Here is a 16,726-nt window from a genome sequence, read left to right as displayed (position 1 = left end):
CAGCTCAGTAGTTATCAGACCAATTCTAGTAATAAATCCTTTATTGGTATCCAAAATACTGAAGCTGCCTAATTGCATTGTGAGCTCCCTCGAAGGAACGCCGCCCATAGCCAGGAATGAGCAGTTCCTATTGTCTAGCCTGAACAAAACAACTTGGGTATTCTCCCTTGAGCCATCAATTTACCCATAAACAAATCTAGTTTTCTCCCTTGAATCATTGTTCTTTCCCTACAAAAACCCCTACCCATGCTCAAGTAAGTGCTCTGATGCCTGGAGTCAAAATCTACATCAATTCCACTGGGACTTACCTTCTCCTGACTGATCGTGCTGGGGGCTCTGCCTGACTCCAGCACTCTGGACTCTCAGCTACCACCACCACCTGGGAACCCTGATGGATTCAAGCTTCATGGAGTGGTGAGAACCTAACTCTCTCTCTCAGTAAAGCCTTCTGACTCTGACTTGTGTGATCAATTATAGTTTTCTAAACCTGGCTTTTATAATAAAATTTAAGTTAGATTTAATATTATCACTGTTTTGTTTGGCTCCCCATGTATGGTTACTACTTGGTAATAAATAACTTTCATGGTTAAGCTGGTTGCTTCTCTGTCTCTCTTCAGCAACGCTCCTCGTACCTAAGCTAAAGATCCCTGCAGCGCCCAAAAATCCTGTGGGGTTTGCTCATCAAGTGGGTTACTACTAGAATAATTATAACGTGAAAGTGGGGATAGGAATGTGCTGAACCTGGGACATATGAGGGTGGCAGCTTGAAAGTGCTGCTCGACCCACCCTGCTCAGTTGTACTCTATTCTGGTGTGGTGCCCAGGGAATATGAGGGTGAGAGCTTGGAGGTGGTGCTCAACCCAGCCTGCTGACCCAGGCACATTTAAGGGGTCAGCTTGGGAGTGCTGATTAACGCAGTCTTTTTGGACACTCTCTGTTAATGTGTGTGTGTGTGTGCACCTGATTCTGGAGCTGGAAGAACCCAGCTCTCGGAAACCTAGGTCCTGCAGGATAGCTCCGCTGGGAGGGGACTTGCAGTAGGGAGGAGTAGAGCTCCGTATGAGAACACAAGTGACGCAAGCAGTACGTTGATAGAATTACAGAACCCTTCTCCCCCAAAGAGTAACCCTAATAAATGAGTGTATCCCAAGGTAATGGGCAAATCTGGTAACGTGAGCACGTGGTTTATAAGTGCAATGTATTCTGATGGTGTTTGGGTACCTGTGCCGCCTCCAATGGATGTTCAGCTGTGGGGGGTTAACATTCATTTTTCTTTGGGACATGAATACTGTGCTGGGCTCTGTGTAGAGCATGAGTGCTTTCTTTATACCATGTCAAACCAGGAGTAAGGACTATGCCCTGACTCCAGTGTTTGAATGCTGTTTGGCATGCCTTACGTAATAGTATCTCAGCCTCTGGCCAAGAGAAAAGCCCTCTTTTCTGTTAACTGTTTCTCATTTATGCTGGTCTGGACACACAGTACATAGAAGGCATAAAACTGTAGCGTAATTATATGTACTACTCAGAATTTCATACTGCTCTCATTGTCTGTAGTGCACAACTTATGCTACTTCTGGCCACAGTACATGGTGTGAGTGAATTGATTTCTGTGGCAAGAGACTAAGTGTTTCTAGTGTAGACTGGACCTTGTCTTTTCATTTGTACAATATCTCAAACACACTAGTAGTGCTTAGAAAATACATAACCTCAGGAGAACAAGGGAAGGAATCAAATACCACCAATTTTTTTCCAGTCTGCCAAAGCAATCAACCAATATCTCATAAATCCCCATAGTCTGTTTCAGTTTTTAAACAGCCTGAGAGTTCATTTTTATATATTTAAATATATGGCAGTCTTTCCTGCAGAAGCTGATTATTCTAAATACATTATAGTACGTGTATTACAGATTTTACTTAGCAGATGCAAGATAGTGGGCTTTTTTGTTCAAAACTCTTCAAAGCATAAAGCTAAGGAATACTCTTAAAGTCCCTTTAGCAGTCAAGCCTGTCTTAACTATTAGATGGCAAATATCCAAGCGACTTTGTTCTGAAGTGATCACAGATGAGTGTGTTTTCTGTAGCAGTGATCACAGATAATTCATGTAATGACTATAAACACATTTCTGTACAAAGATTAACAAATAATTAAATAGCTTCTTGGTTAGCCAATGGAGTCCTAGCTTTTACCACATCAAGCATATATTTTTGTAGCTAGCCTCTGATCATTCACACCATTCAGACCATTGCTTTACCAGTAGTCCCCCCTCTTACTAAGTTGTCACGCCCCAGGATCCACCTGTTTCTTTATAAAACATTAAAGATTGCAATGGTGAAAGAGTAGGAAGTAGTTTAACTGCTATATTTAAATTCAGAGCTGCACCAGACTCTGCCAGAACAACAGATATCAAACCTGCAGACATATCTCCACTACTATGGTGATTAATACCCCAACCCCATAACATATCTTTCAAGATCGATGGGTCTTACACATTCCTATGACAACATGTGGTGTACCTCATCAAGTGCCCCAACAAAAATTATGCTCTTGAATGAACTCATACAGAAAAATGATAAAATATAAAAACACCCTATCTATCCCCCATGGATGAACACTTTTCACAAAACTAACTCCATATCTAACTTCTCAGTCCTTGTCCTGAAGCCTACACAACAGCTTCAAAAGGCAAGCTGGGAACTTAAATTCATAACTCTGCTGGACACTAAAAATCCTGGACTTAGAGACACTGCTTTTCATTACAATTTATAACACACTCTGCTGTCTACTAACCTTCCTTTGTCCTGCAAAAGTGTTAAGTGCCCATTTCATTTTAAGTGGTCTACCATGTGTGAACCCCTTCTGCTTAACAATCTGTCCCACCTTGTATTTAGCTGTGACACTGGGGTTACCTTCTCCAGACTTGAGGAAGAGCTCTGTGAAGCTTGCGAGCTTGTCTCTGTCAGCAACAGAAGTTACTCCAAAAAAAGATATTACCTCACCCACCTTGTGTGTGTCTCAGATTTATATATATATCATATTTAGTTATTAAATGGGTATTGTAAGGTTAAAATATTTACACAATTCCTTTTTTATTGGTAAGATTAAATGAGAAAAACAATAATAGATTTTTAAGGACTACTGCAATCATCTAGGCTGACCTGTGGAACCCAAGCTGCGCAACCTCTCTGGTGGTTTCTGTATCAAGACCATAACTTTCTTCTAGCAGTGTCCCTAGGGACTCTTCACTTGAGGTGTGCATGCATCTCATGTACCTTCAATCAGAGATTTTTGAGCAGCAGTGTTCATTTGGTCTGGGCATGTGCCCTAGCCACCTTGATGTTCCATACTGAGGGTATATAAGGTTGTGACAGATGGACTGCCCTAAATTCCTTCTCAACCACCTCTCCCTGAGACAAAGTACTTTGGAGTGCTTGCCTGCAGAGTTATTCATCTTAGCTAGTCTCTGGTACTTAATTTTAAATGTATTTTACTTTTATTCTTTATAGTTTGTGTAGTAAGTGTTTAATTTTTGAGGGTTCTTTCTCCTTTTGGCTGGGGCTGTCTCTCTCATGCACCCTCACCTCCATAGAGAGGGGCTGTCTCTAGAGAAGCCTGTTTTTTCTTTGGGCATGTCTAAGTAATCAGGCTTCAAACATTGCCTCCCGTGCTGGGAATCCTTTCCAGTTAGTGATGGCTGCTAGCATTGTATCTGCTGCTTTGGGGATATGCACATCCATTTGAAGTGCAAGACCTGTGCAAGCTTCAAGAGTCACTCCAGAAGGGACAGGGAGAGAAAACTTCAGCTTTTTGCAATGGAGTGCTCACTTTGTCCTGCTTCAGATCCAGGCCCAGAGACCCATCTGGAACATCGGCCTCTGAACGACCATATTGCTCTGTCAGTGTCTGCAGCTCATTTGCCTTCTAGGTCATGGAGAGAAAGACTTTCAAGTGACATGAGGAAAGTCTCTTGCTAGATCTTCTCAGAGACACCATATTCTTAAGATGTCTGCTTAAAGGAGACACCACGCCCCAGAAGGTTTCTCCAGGTGCAAGCCTTCATCAAAGTCACACAGTGCTGAAGCCCTTGGTACCACAGAAGCCTGAATGAGGTGCTTCTGAAACACTTGGTACCACCCTCATCTGCTGCTGCCTCTTCACTACCGAGAGCATCAGTACAGCAAGAGGCAGAGCATCCCTTGGTACCGCATACTTCAGTGTCTAGGATTCATCAAATGGTTGTGCAGATTCATGCAGTACCACAGGACCTATTTTTCTCCAATGAACCTGAGTCGTCTTTGCTGAGCTTAAGACTCCTGGTACCAAAACCTGAGTTATCCCTAGTACCTCACCTTTCACCCATATTGCCTGCCTCCAGAAGTGATTCGGTCTGACATACAGCCAAATACTCCTCCTTTGGGTGCTCTGTTGGAATACAAAGAAGAGAGTTCTTCAGACTCTCTCTAATCTCAGTACAGGGCTACACTGACTGACTGCCGACCTTTGATTATGAAGCACCTGGAACATCAAAAGACACTTCCAGGCTTTTACTACCACGACCTGCCAGTCATCTTCCCTGGTATGACTAGAACTGGCTGCCTCCCCTATCCCCCTACAGTCCTCCTTAGTGGGCATACTCAGCTGCCTGCCGACAACAGTTTTTTAGGGTACCAACTACTCACGTGGACTGTACCAGACAGCACACTCCAGTTCTCTCTGTCCCACCACATCATTCTTCTCTACAGGAGGGGACATTTGAAAAACAAGAAAGGAGAGCTGATGAGAGGACAACTCCGCAGACTAATATAGCCTCATCTTCCCCAGATGAGGCTGTCATGCCCCTACCAACTCACGTGGACAACTTCAAGCCATTTCAGGAGTTGATGAAAAGAATGGCAGATGCTCTCAAGATTCCATTAGAAGTAGTTCAAGAGACCAGCATAAATCGCCTGATATTGTACGTACACCATCGTCAGCATGGGTGGCCTTGCTTATAAATGAGGTGCAAAATGATCTGGCAGAGTCCTGCTACTGCTCCCCACTCTTATCTGCTCTTTTAGCGGTCAGACTATATTATGTTCTACTAGGGGTTTGGAAGTTCTAGTTTTTTGTCCTGCCCCTAATTCCTTGGTCACGGATACCGTGAATGAACATAGTAGGCAACAGCACTGAAAGGTATCCCCACGTGATAAAGACCAGAACCACTTAAACCTTTTTGGCCATAAAAGTTATTTATCCCTAACCCTGTAATACCAGATAGACAATTATCGGGTGATTCTGGCAAAATACAACCACATCAATTGGACAAAATGTCTTCGCTAATATGGCTGCTTACACCTAGCTACAGCTATGGAAATGGAGCAAAGTCTCATGACTCTTGTCCTCAGGATTTCCACAAGAAGTCCAAAGCACAGTAGAGGACCTTCCCTTTGTTGGTTTGAAATTGTTTAGTGATTCCACGAACAACTCTGCATTTTCTGAAGGACTCTTGGGTGACCCTTCTTTTGTTGGGCATAAATACACCTGTGAATAAAAAGAGATTTAGTCTGTCTCAGACACACAGAGATCAAGTCCATCCCAGTTATCCAGCTACTGTAGGTCATTGGAGCCACATTTAAAAAAAAAAAAAAAACAACAGGATGCAGAAGGGAGAGTTCACAATTATTCCTGCTACTCTGATGCAGCAGTCAGCTGCGAAGTGCTCATGTTGCTGCTGTGGTCAAATCCCATAAATACACCCATGAACCAGATCTGATGCTTTACCATCCTGCCCCTTCTGTCCGCCCACCTTTTGGGGATTGTCTCTCTCATTTTCTCATTGCATGGGAGCAGGTTATCACTGCAGATGGATTTTGGAGGTTATAACATCAGAGTACTCTATATTGCCTTCTTAACCTCTTCCCCATTTTTTTCCAAGGATCCATCTCATGAACGTCTTCTGAACCAAGAGGTTTTATCCTTTTGCATTGGAGTTGTGGAACTACTTCCCACTCAGTACAGGTGAAGAAGATTTTAATCCAAGTACTTGGTTTCTAAAAAGAAGGGTGGGTGGAGACCAATTCCAGAATTAAGAATGCTAAATACTTTTGTCAAGGTACAGAAATTCAAGATGGTGACACTTGGAGCTATATTTCCACTCCTGGATTTGGGGAACTATTTTGTGACCCTCAGCCTTCAAGAGGCGTACTTTCATGTCAATACGCTCTTCTCCCAAAAGGTTCTAATGCTTGGCAAAACTCTCACTGACTTCAGACAGAGCAGGAATGTGGGTCCCAGAGCAAAGGTCCTAGAAATGCGGCTCCAATGTAGTGTGTCATGATTCTGCATAAGAAAATCTCTCCAAACTCTTTGTGCTTCATTATAAGAAGGGTGGTGATGAGCTATTACACTAGTCTGAAACTGCGACATGTCTGAGTATTGTTTGTACTTACATTTGGGTTCTGCCTTAATTGCACCAAGTTCTGTATTCTGCATCTCTTCTTTGTCACTGGTACGGTTGGAATCATTCTTTGCACAGAATGACCAGCGAGGATCAACCGAAACATCAGTTCTTCAAGTGGATCCCGCTCATGGTGCATGTGTGGGTCAGGAAACTTTAGTGTCTGTTGGGGCCCCACATGCACCCTGTATGTCCTCAGACCCCTGCTATCTGAGGGCATGAAAAGGAGAAGAGCAGGGCTGGTCAACATTGTCATATGATTTTTTAATTTAAAAGCTTTTGAAAAATGCTGATGTTTCCACAAAATGCATATTTTCCAAAATATATATATTTTTAAATAAAATTCCAAATGAGAAGAAAATCTTTTTTGTTTTTCTTTTTTTCTCTTCCCTTCCCCTTTTCAAGGAAGAGAAGTGGATGAGAGGGAAGTCTTTTAACTGAATATTTTCAATAAAAGTTTTTTTTTTTTTAAATCCAGTAAGTGAAAAATAATTCCATCTTGAAGCCTGCAGAGCAAAAATAATTCCCAACTCTTTTGTGAAACTCATTTTCCAGCTATCTCTAACATGCAGACCCAAACACCTCCCTCTGCTTTCTGGCAGTGTGTCAGGATGCAATGGTTGTTCCTTTGAAATAGTTTTCTCAAAAAACCCCACAATGGTTAGATTTTAGTTCTAGGAGTTGTTTAAATAGTTTCTACCCTGTTGGCCATTTTTTCTCTCGTCGCCCAACCTTTTGGTTGATGTAAGACTTTGGGGCTTAAACCTTGCCTCTGTGATGACAGCCTGATGTCAGTCACTGACGACCTCACAAAGTGCAGCCTCTATTTTGGAAAAAGTCATGTCCCTAGAGATGTTTGCTAATCCTTTTCCAACAGGACCCGATTGAGCCAGGGACAACTGCTTGAAGCTCCATCTCCTGTAGCAATCACGTTGTAAACAATTTTCACAAGACCTGTGAGTAGGGAAGTAATATTTCATCCATTTTATGGATAGGATATTGAGGGGTGAGAGGTTGAATGACTTGACGAACGTCATACAGAAGCCAGGGGCAGAGAGGGGAATGGAGCCCAAGAAACTTAACTTTCTGCTCTGCTAGGTAGAATGTCTCCCTCGATAATATTGAATCTTACAAATAAATTTGCATGCTAGCTGATTTTACTTATTTTGTGAACATGTGGTTTTATTTCCATTGACTATATTACATCTCATCTCCCATCTGAATGCTTGTTTATTAAGTAAATGCAGCCACTTTTTCAGGAGATTGGGAAGGAAACAACTAAAGAGAGGAGCTACTTCTATAGACAAACTGAAATCCTGACTAACTAGTGCTAAAGGATGAAGATAGTTTCTAGCTGAAGTAAGGGAATCCATGAAAAAAGTGCAAGCTGTAGCTGAGAGGTTGCTGTTAAAAACAGACTGAAGAATGAAAAATATAATGAAGGGCTGAAAAAAAGGTGAAAAGATAGTAGGTATTGAGAGAGAAATACAGGAGAAGCAATTCATTCTAGTTAGAATCTGACAAGGCAGGGATCCCAATGTGTCTGCACCATTAATGTCATAGTAATGAAAGCAGAATATTATCTAGGGCAGAGGTGGGCAAACTACAGCCCGTGGGCCACATCCAGCCCTCAGGACGGTCCTGCCCGGCCCTTGAGCTCCCGGCCAGGGAGGCTGGCCCCCAGCCCCTCCCCTGCTGTCCCCCCTCCCCCACAGCCTCACCTTGCCATGCCACCAGCGCTCTGGGCAGCGGGACTGTGGGCTCCTGCTGGGCAGCGCGGCTGCGAGAGCCGCCAGCCTGCCCCAGTGCTCTAGACTGTGCAGCAGTGTGGCTGGCTCTGGCCGGGTGGCACAGCTGCCAGTCCTGGTGCTCTGAGTGGCATGGTAAGGGAGCAGGGAGCAGGGGGGTTGGATAAGGGGCAGAGGGTCCTGGGGGGCAGACAGAGGACAGGGAGAAGGGGGTGGTTGGATGGAGCAGAGGTTTGGGGAGGGTTGGATAGCGGTGGGAGTTCCGGTGTGCCTGTCAGGGGTCGGGGCAGTCAGGGGACAGAGAGCAGGGGGGGTTGGATGGGTCGGTGGTTCTGAGGGGGGCAGTCAGGGGGCAGGAAGTGGGAGGGGGCAGATAGGAGGCAGGGGCCAGGCTGTTTGGGGAGGCACAGCCTTCCCTACCCGGCCCTCCATCCAGTTTCAGAATCCCGATGTGGCCCTCAGGCCAAAAAGTTTGCTCACCCTGATCTAGGGATAAATACAGTGGGCTGATGCCAAAGAGGAATGAGCATATACCAACCCCCCCTCCTACTCTCACTGAAGTTAATGGCAGTTTTTCTATTGGCTTCATCAGGAGCAGACATAGGTCCCAACTCTTTAGAAATCATGTAACTATAATTCAGATTTCACAGTAAAGGTAAAGAATGCTTGGTTAGACGCGTTTCCTGGTCGTTATAGGCCAGATCTATTGCAGCCAGATCTAGGTCACATCTCTGATTAAGCTGTATTACAATAAAAGTGTTTGAGGACCTTAACAGAGCTGGGTTCTTAGGTGCACTTCCCCCTCCACTGTGGGAGCAAGATGGGAAGTCCTACAAGGTGCCCACACCCGGCATATCATAACGCCGTGTTTCACAAGTGTTCCAAGTGTACTAGTGCAGAGACCGCTTTAGGCAGGAGGGAAGGACTTAATTCTGAGCAGTCACGGGTGTTACAGTCGCTTAAGGCTGCAGCAGTGACCATTGGGGAAAGGATTCTGATGTCTGTGGCATTCTCCATTTACTCAGGCTGTGTGTGAAGACCTTGATTTGTAACATCTGTTCTATATACATCACTCTAGCGGAAAGTACCACAGAAATGTTTTGTTTACAAGGCCATAATTGGGCAATTATTTTATTTGGTCACATTTATAAAGCATGTATCCAGTGCACTGGGTATTGTACAAAAATGTTTAAAAACAACCGAAGTAACTTTGACTGATATAAACTGGAAAAAATCCGGGATGTATTTTTACTGTGTAGGAATATATTGAAGCTGAGGTGATTTACCTGCTTGGTTTTTTTTCCTAGGTACATGTATTGCATTGTAAAGTTGTCTCGTAAATGTCACATTCCACCCCCCCACCCTCCCATGGCTTAAGTGCGAGTTAAGTGGTATGTAAGTCTTTTGCTAGACTTCAGCACAGGGGTGAATTTCATAAGACCATTGTGAGCTCCATTTTCTTATTCTTCTGTTTCCTTAGGGCAAGTCTGCTGGGTTAGCAAAGTGGTAACAGCGTGTACCCTACTAAATTTGATACAGAGCCAGTCTTTATTCTGGAGTGGTTGGGCTTGCAACATCCATACCCAAAAGATTCTCTTGGTAAGTAATTTCAGACACAGGGATTTAATACAGCACTCAATTGTAGTACTGTTCAAGTCAAAGGTAAAACTGTCGTCATCTTCAATGAGTGTGATTGGGCCCTTCATCTAGACCAAAGTCAAGTGTATGATTTGTGTAGCTGGTTTTAAGAAAATCCAGTCTCTGACATATATCTGGGTTACAAAGCCAAAATAAAATGTTCACAACAAAAATGTATTTATGTAATGGTCTAAAGAGAAGTCCCAAGAGGGTGTCTTGCAGTTAAAAAGCAAAACTGTCTTTAGCTTTAAAAATGAGGATGGACTTGGCTCCAGCATTCAACTGGAAACCGATTCAACCATCACGCAGCAAATTATTGAAAGCTCTTTCTGCCATTATTTCGATAGATTGTTTAGTGCATCCCACCTAATCAGCAGATTCAGATCTCAGTGAAGAAGTAGGGACGTGATGAAAGAAGCTATATCTTGCTAATACAGAGGGCTTTGTAACTGAATAAGAAAACTTGCAAAAGAATCAATACAAAATTTTTTTGGAAGCCAATGAAAGACCTTTAAAACAGGGGCAATGTGCTGAAACAACTTAGTAAGAGCTGCGGACAGTTCTATCCTGTTAGTACTGTAGCCTGTGAATAAAGATATGAAATAAGCTTTGAAGCAACAATAGTATTAACCAGCAGTTGAACCTGCTGAATGGGGGTATCCATCTGGCAGTTTCAAAGATGCCAGTCTGAAGCTCTCATGACAGAGGCAAGACACTTACCAAAATACACAAAGTCCGTCTACCACCCGGGCTTTCTACAAAGGATGTGGTAAAAGGGAATTATTGAAACTGTTGCCAGAGAAGGAGCAAATACCTAAGAGTGGCTGACAGTTTGTTTTGCCTTAATTCAGTATCCTAGTTTTGTCATATGCAAGACTGATCGTCGTGAAGGAGGTTGGTCAGGACTGGCACAGCACTGTGGTATATCTGTGTCAAACTGGGGTAATTCACAACAGTGGAAATTCAGGTTCTACTGCTGAATGATAAACCTCAAAGGGAACATAAAGACACTGAAGAGTAAGTGTCTCAGAATGGCTCATTGAGGCATGAAAGTACACAGGCCAAATGGCTGGGATCCAAACTCTCCCATCAGCAGCATCACAGATTGTTGTGACAGGTCAGAGTCAAGGAGTGGCAAGGTTGTGCCCAGCAGAGCCGCACAATGGCTTGTTATCAAATTAAAAGAATTCCAGGGTGGACATTACCACGTGATTGTAGAAAGGTCCAAACAGACAGAGACCTTCACTCTATTTATTAAATCATTAGCCATGGCAAGTACAGTTGTTCTGCTGTAGTCCAATCCCTGGAAAATGAAAAGGAGGAATATTATTATATCTTGTCCCTTTAGACCTGACAAAACCAGAACCCAGAATTGAATTTTGGATGTTAAATACAGAATTTTAAATATTCAAAAAGGCTTTGTCACTTGCTAAGCCTAAAGAAAATATAACCAAAAAAGAAAGACCTATCAACAAGTTGATTTGACTCTTAATATGTATTTCCTAACATAAATGTAGTACTTTACTTGGGATTTTCCCTCAATAAAGATCCTTTGCACCTATTTCAATTTAAATTTATATTAGTGAAGGTCTGACTACTTTTACTTACTTCAAAGAAATGCTATGACAAAATTTAGGAAACTGACCAAGTCAAATCCCTTTTACAGACCGTTCACAGCATGCCTTCACTTATGCAGCATGCAAATAAGACACCAGCATTGCACAATCACAATTTGAAATTCGTTGCTTACCTAGCTAGAAATTGGGCTTAATTAGGCATGCAAAACACATTGTTGCACACATAATAATGATACAGAGTTTTGATAAGTTAGCCCTTTGTGTTTATAGTGTCAGTTTCTGGATGAGACTTTTTAGATAACAGCTGTTCAGAATATCTGCATTTACTCAGCATTCAATATGCACTCTGAGCGAAACTTAATATGCAAACTTTTACACTGCAGTGTCTGCTTGGATATAAGCTAGGGAAATGTTCAGAGGCTCAAAAATATCCTTGCTTCTTTTTTGCTGCATTGCTCTGACTTTGAAAATTCTTAGAGGTTATAACATCCTGTGTATATTTAAAAGCCAAACAATAAAAAGGGAATTGAATGAAACACATTCCCCATCCTTTCCTCTATAGTCTGTGAATATCACATTAGACATTCTGGAAATAAGCTGTAATAATATTTTGATCTGATGTCTTCATTACAGATAATTTTCCTGTTTTTACTGAACTCGTTAAAATATCTTCTCTCCCAGTTCTTGTTATACATATTTGGCTTCTTTTCACCTTAATTATGGGGCTGAAGGTCTAAAACTAAAATAATGGAAATATATAAAGAATGGATGTTCATGATTTATTAAAATACAGTCTTAAAAGTTCTTCTGGTAGTTTGTTTAATTCTAGAAATCATGCACAGTTAGGGAAAATAACTAGAACTGCAGTTTCAAACGCTGCTTCTGAAATTGCCCACAGAAATGTTGCCTGCATCCTCCTCTTTAAACACCTCACTACCTTGAAAATCTGGCGGTCTGTGTTTAAAACAGAACCATTCGTTTTTTCCTCTCCCCCCCCTCTAAACATATAATAATCCTAGCAGAGTAAACAGACTGTGTACAGGGGTGCTCTAAAAGTGTTGGGAGACGGAACACTCCCTTACAGGCGATGGAATGCCATCTGCTACAGCTTCTAGGCTATGGTGGTTTCCATGGCTGATGCTCCATGGGGAGGGTCTTACTAGTTCTGGTTCCACTGTGTTCAGGGCCTTCTGCACGTATGATTGGGTCTGGGAGATGCCATCGTTTGCCCCCGAGTCACTATAGGACTCCAGATATCTTCGTAACTAAGTAACAGTTTATTTGGGTTGGAATCAGATTGATGTTGGTTGTACTACCACCTGATATAAGTTATTTCATGCTTGTTAGCTCCATAGCAACATTTGGCTTTTGATATTGTCACAGCAATTATTGCTGGATTTCTACAGTTAACTATATTTAGGGTTGACTATATTTTTTTAATGTCAGTTGTTAATATTGCTGTTTATTTTTAAGCATTTTTTTATTTTTATACATTTTAAATGTTCACGGTTGTGCAAAATTTTGGGGTTTAAGCATTTGCTATTTTAAATGTTACAGTATGGTAAAATGGGCAAGAGGGGGAGTAGACAATAATGACAGTAGACTTCGAGATTCAAAAAGTTGAAACTTTATAACTGTTAAAACACATCACAGATCAAAATATACAAAGTAAAAAACCTTACATTAAACTCCAAAAAATTCTCAAAAAACATTTTTCTTTCTTTGCCTATCTGTACCTTTTGATTAGTTATCAAGAGAGTAGTTATCAGTAGTTCACAGTCATGTTGGAAGGACATAACAAGTGGGGTCCTGCAGGGATCAGCTCTGGAGCCAGTTCTGTTCAAAATCTTCATCAATGATTTAGATAATGGTATACAGAGTACACTTATAAAGTTTGTGGACAATACCAAGCTGGGAGGGGTTGCAAGTGTTTTGGAGGATATGATTAAAATTAAAAATTATCTGGACAAGCTGGAGAAATGGTATGAAATTCAATAAGGACAAATGCAAAGTACTCCACTTGCATCCGAAGAAGTGGGTATTCACCCACGAAAGCTCATGCTGCAAAACGTCTGTTAGTCTATAAGGTGCCACAGGATTCTTTGCTGCTTCTACAGAACCAGACTAACACGGCTACCCCTCTGACACTTAGGAAGGAACAATCAGTTGCACACATACAAAATGAAGAAATGACTGCCTAGGAAGGAGTACTGCGGAAAGGGATCTGGGGGTCATAGTGGACCACAAGCTAAATACCAATCAACAATGTAATGCTCTTGCAAAAAAGGCGAACATCATTCTGGGATGTATTAGCAGGAGCATTGTAAGCAAGACACAAGAAGTAATTCTTCCACTCTATGCTGTGCTGATTAGGCCTCAACTGGAGTATTGTGTCCAGTTCTGGGTGCCACATTGCAGGAAAGATGTGGACAAATTGGAGAAAGTCCAGAGAAGAGCAACCAAAATGATTAAAGGTCTAGAAAATATGACCTATAAGAGAAGATTGAACAAATTGGGTTTGTTTAGTCTGGAAAAGAGAAGACTGAGAGGGGACATAACAGTTTTCAAGTACATAAAAGGTTGTTACAAGGAGGAGGGAGAAAAATTGTTTTTCTTAACCTCTGAAGATAGGACAAGAAGCAATGGGCTTAAATTGCAGCAAGGGTAGTTTAGGTTGGACATCAGAAAAAACTTCCTAATTGTCAGAGTGGTTAAGCACTGGAATAAATGGCCTAGGGAGGTTGTGGAATCTCCATCACTGGAGATTTTTAAGAGGAGGTTAGAGAAACACCTGTCAGGGATGGTCTAGATAATACTTAGTCCTGCCATGAGTATAGGGGACTGGACTAGATGACCTCTCGAGGTCCCTTCCAGTCCTATGATTCTGATTACCACCTCGGAAATAATTTCTGTTAATTTGGGTGTGTACAGTGAAATCAACACTTACTGATTTTAAAAATCAAATCATTCCAAGCTTAACTATATTTCAGAGGATGTTCTGCATCTGTATAGTACCTGCCCTTGTGGACTCAGAGTTGCTAAAGATTGTCATTTGAGAGATAATATCTTATCTTTGGGTATGCATTTTATAAGTTAGAAAGATAGTAATTTTGACATATTGGAATGGTAGTCATTACCTACAGGTGGGGTACAGAAGCTAGCTGGTTGGTCCTACCAAGTGGAGACTTTGGTCACCAGTAAGTATTGGGTTTCCACAAGAACCAGTGACCCATCCTTTTTGGCTTACTCTTGGCTTCAGTTGTTTTAATTCTTCATCTTCCTTTTAGGAATGCCCACTGTAAATCTTTACCCAGCTTCTGCATCTCTGAGCCAAAGCCTGGGAGCAGGTTTAGAGATTTGTAAAACTAAGATTAATGGGATCAATTTCAGCAAAGGAAAATGTAGTCTGAAAATCAGGAAAACTGTCATATAAGTGAGGCCTCTTCAACCATCCATGAGTTACAGAGATCTAATAGTCCATTTAATGCTTGATATATTTAAAATTAAAGACATCAACACTGTATTGGCAGGGGGATGGAATAGGGGCCAATCCAACTTCCACTGGAGTCAACAGAAAAGTTTCCCCTTGATGAATAAATAGAGATGGTTCCACTGCATTCAGGGCCTTCTGCATGTATTATTGGGTGTGGGAGGTCTGCAAGTCACTATAGGACTCTCCACATATCTTCACAATTAAGTAGCAGTTTATTTGAGTTGGAATCAGATTGATGTGGGTGGTACTACCACTTGATGGAACTTATTTCATGCTTGTTAGCTCTATGGTGACATTTGGCTGTTGATATTGGAGATGGGGAAAAAATCTGGTTTCTATGGTTCTGTGATAATATGGCAACAGACTCTCACTAGGTTTTTTTTTTTTAATTTTATTTTTTTTGCTAAAGGATTAAATATGTACTTGTTTGCTTTTTGATATGACCTTTTTATCAAGGCAGCAGATTGAAAATTAAATGTGTATCTAGACAGTGCCGAACTTTCAAATAACAACCACAAAACCATACGGCTTGTTTTCCTTTCTCTCTTATTTACTTTACTTTGTTTCAAGGTAAAGCATATGTGACTTGGCTGTCAGTGCAGCTGTAACTTAGCAATGAAATAAAATCAGTGCAGAATATTTTTTATATATAGTCAGACCTTCCACAAAACAATAAAAATCACCTTTTCTTTGTGTAGAGGAATGTGACTGTGTATTGACTGTAGCTTGTATTATTAAAATGACATTAACTTGTGCTCAATGTGATGAGGGAGATCATTGCTTGTATATGACATTGTTACTATTAGCCTTAAGATGATGATTCTAATATTATAGATCCCTACTTTCATGGTCTTATAATTCCATGTCTTTGATTTTGGAACTCCCTCCCTCTGGTTTGCTAGAGCCCAGATTTAGTCATTTTCCAGGCAGGCTTCAAAACAAATCTTCTCTCAGGCCATTGGGCTGAGCTTTGGGTGATGATATTGAGCAGACCTTTTGTATTACTTTGTGTCTTAATCCATAGCATAGGTGCCCAGAGCACAGGATGGGTGCTATATTTGGCTATATTTTATTATAAATTCAAAGAAGTAAAAATAATAAAAAATGTTTGGTGTAATGACTCAGAGTGGGAGGGATTATTTTTTTCACCAAATCTTGGCTGATGGAAGAGTACTTCACCTGTTTTTCAATGATCAGAATGTTTAAAAAACAATCTTTATAGCACTTTCACAGCTTTTTGGAACTCATTTCTTCATTTTAGCAAATCATTCGTGGCAGATGAGTTGTTCCTCATCAGAACTTATTAATTTGTCTATTTTCAAATGTTTTATTATTAGAAACCCCCAAGGTATCATTATTTTCTTGGCTATTTCTTGAAAAGCTGCTTTTTCTGGTTGTGACTTGAAAAGGTAGAAAATAGGTTTGCAATGTTTCTCTTCCATATGATGTATAAAAGAGGCCTAAAAGCTGAGCTTAGAAAGAAATCACCTTGTTTTATTCCATTGAAATATCAAAACTGTAAAGTCTTGAATTTCCTTGTTTCTACTGGAAGTCTTCTTTTTCGGCCCTTAATTGAAGGGGCAAGGATTTTGAAGTCTCATATAGATCTGTGCCAGTAACTCTTCCTGTCTCGTGAAAATGTTAAAGATTTTCAAAGTGTTCCTAATCTTTATCAGGACAAAATTGACCTTTTGAAATTTTTTGCAAGAGTGAGAGAGAGACACACACGCACCTAGAATAGCCAATAGCCTGGTGGTTAGGACATTCACAAGGGAAACCCATGTTCAGACCAGGGACTTGAACCTGGGTCTCCCACATCCCAGTTGATTGGTGTCAC

Source organism: Mauremys reevesii, linkage group 10 (genome assembly GCF_016161935.1).
Source record: "Mauremys reevesii isolate NIE-2019 linkage group 10, ASM1616193v1, whole genome shotgun sequence".
Classification (NCBI taxonomy): Eukaryota; Metazoa; Chordata; order Testudines; family Geoemydidae; genus Mauremys; species Mauremys reevesii.
The sequence above is the reverse complement of the archived record's forward strand: the minus strand, read 5'-3'. Positions refer to the sequence as shown.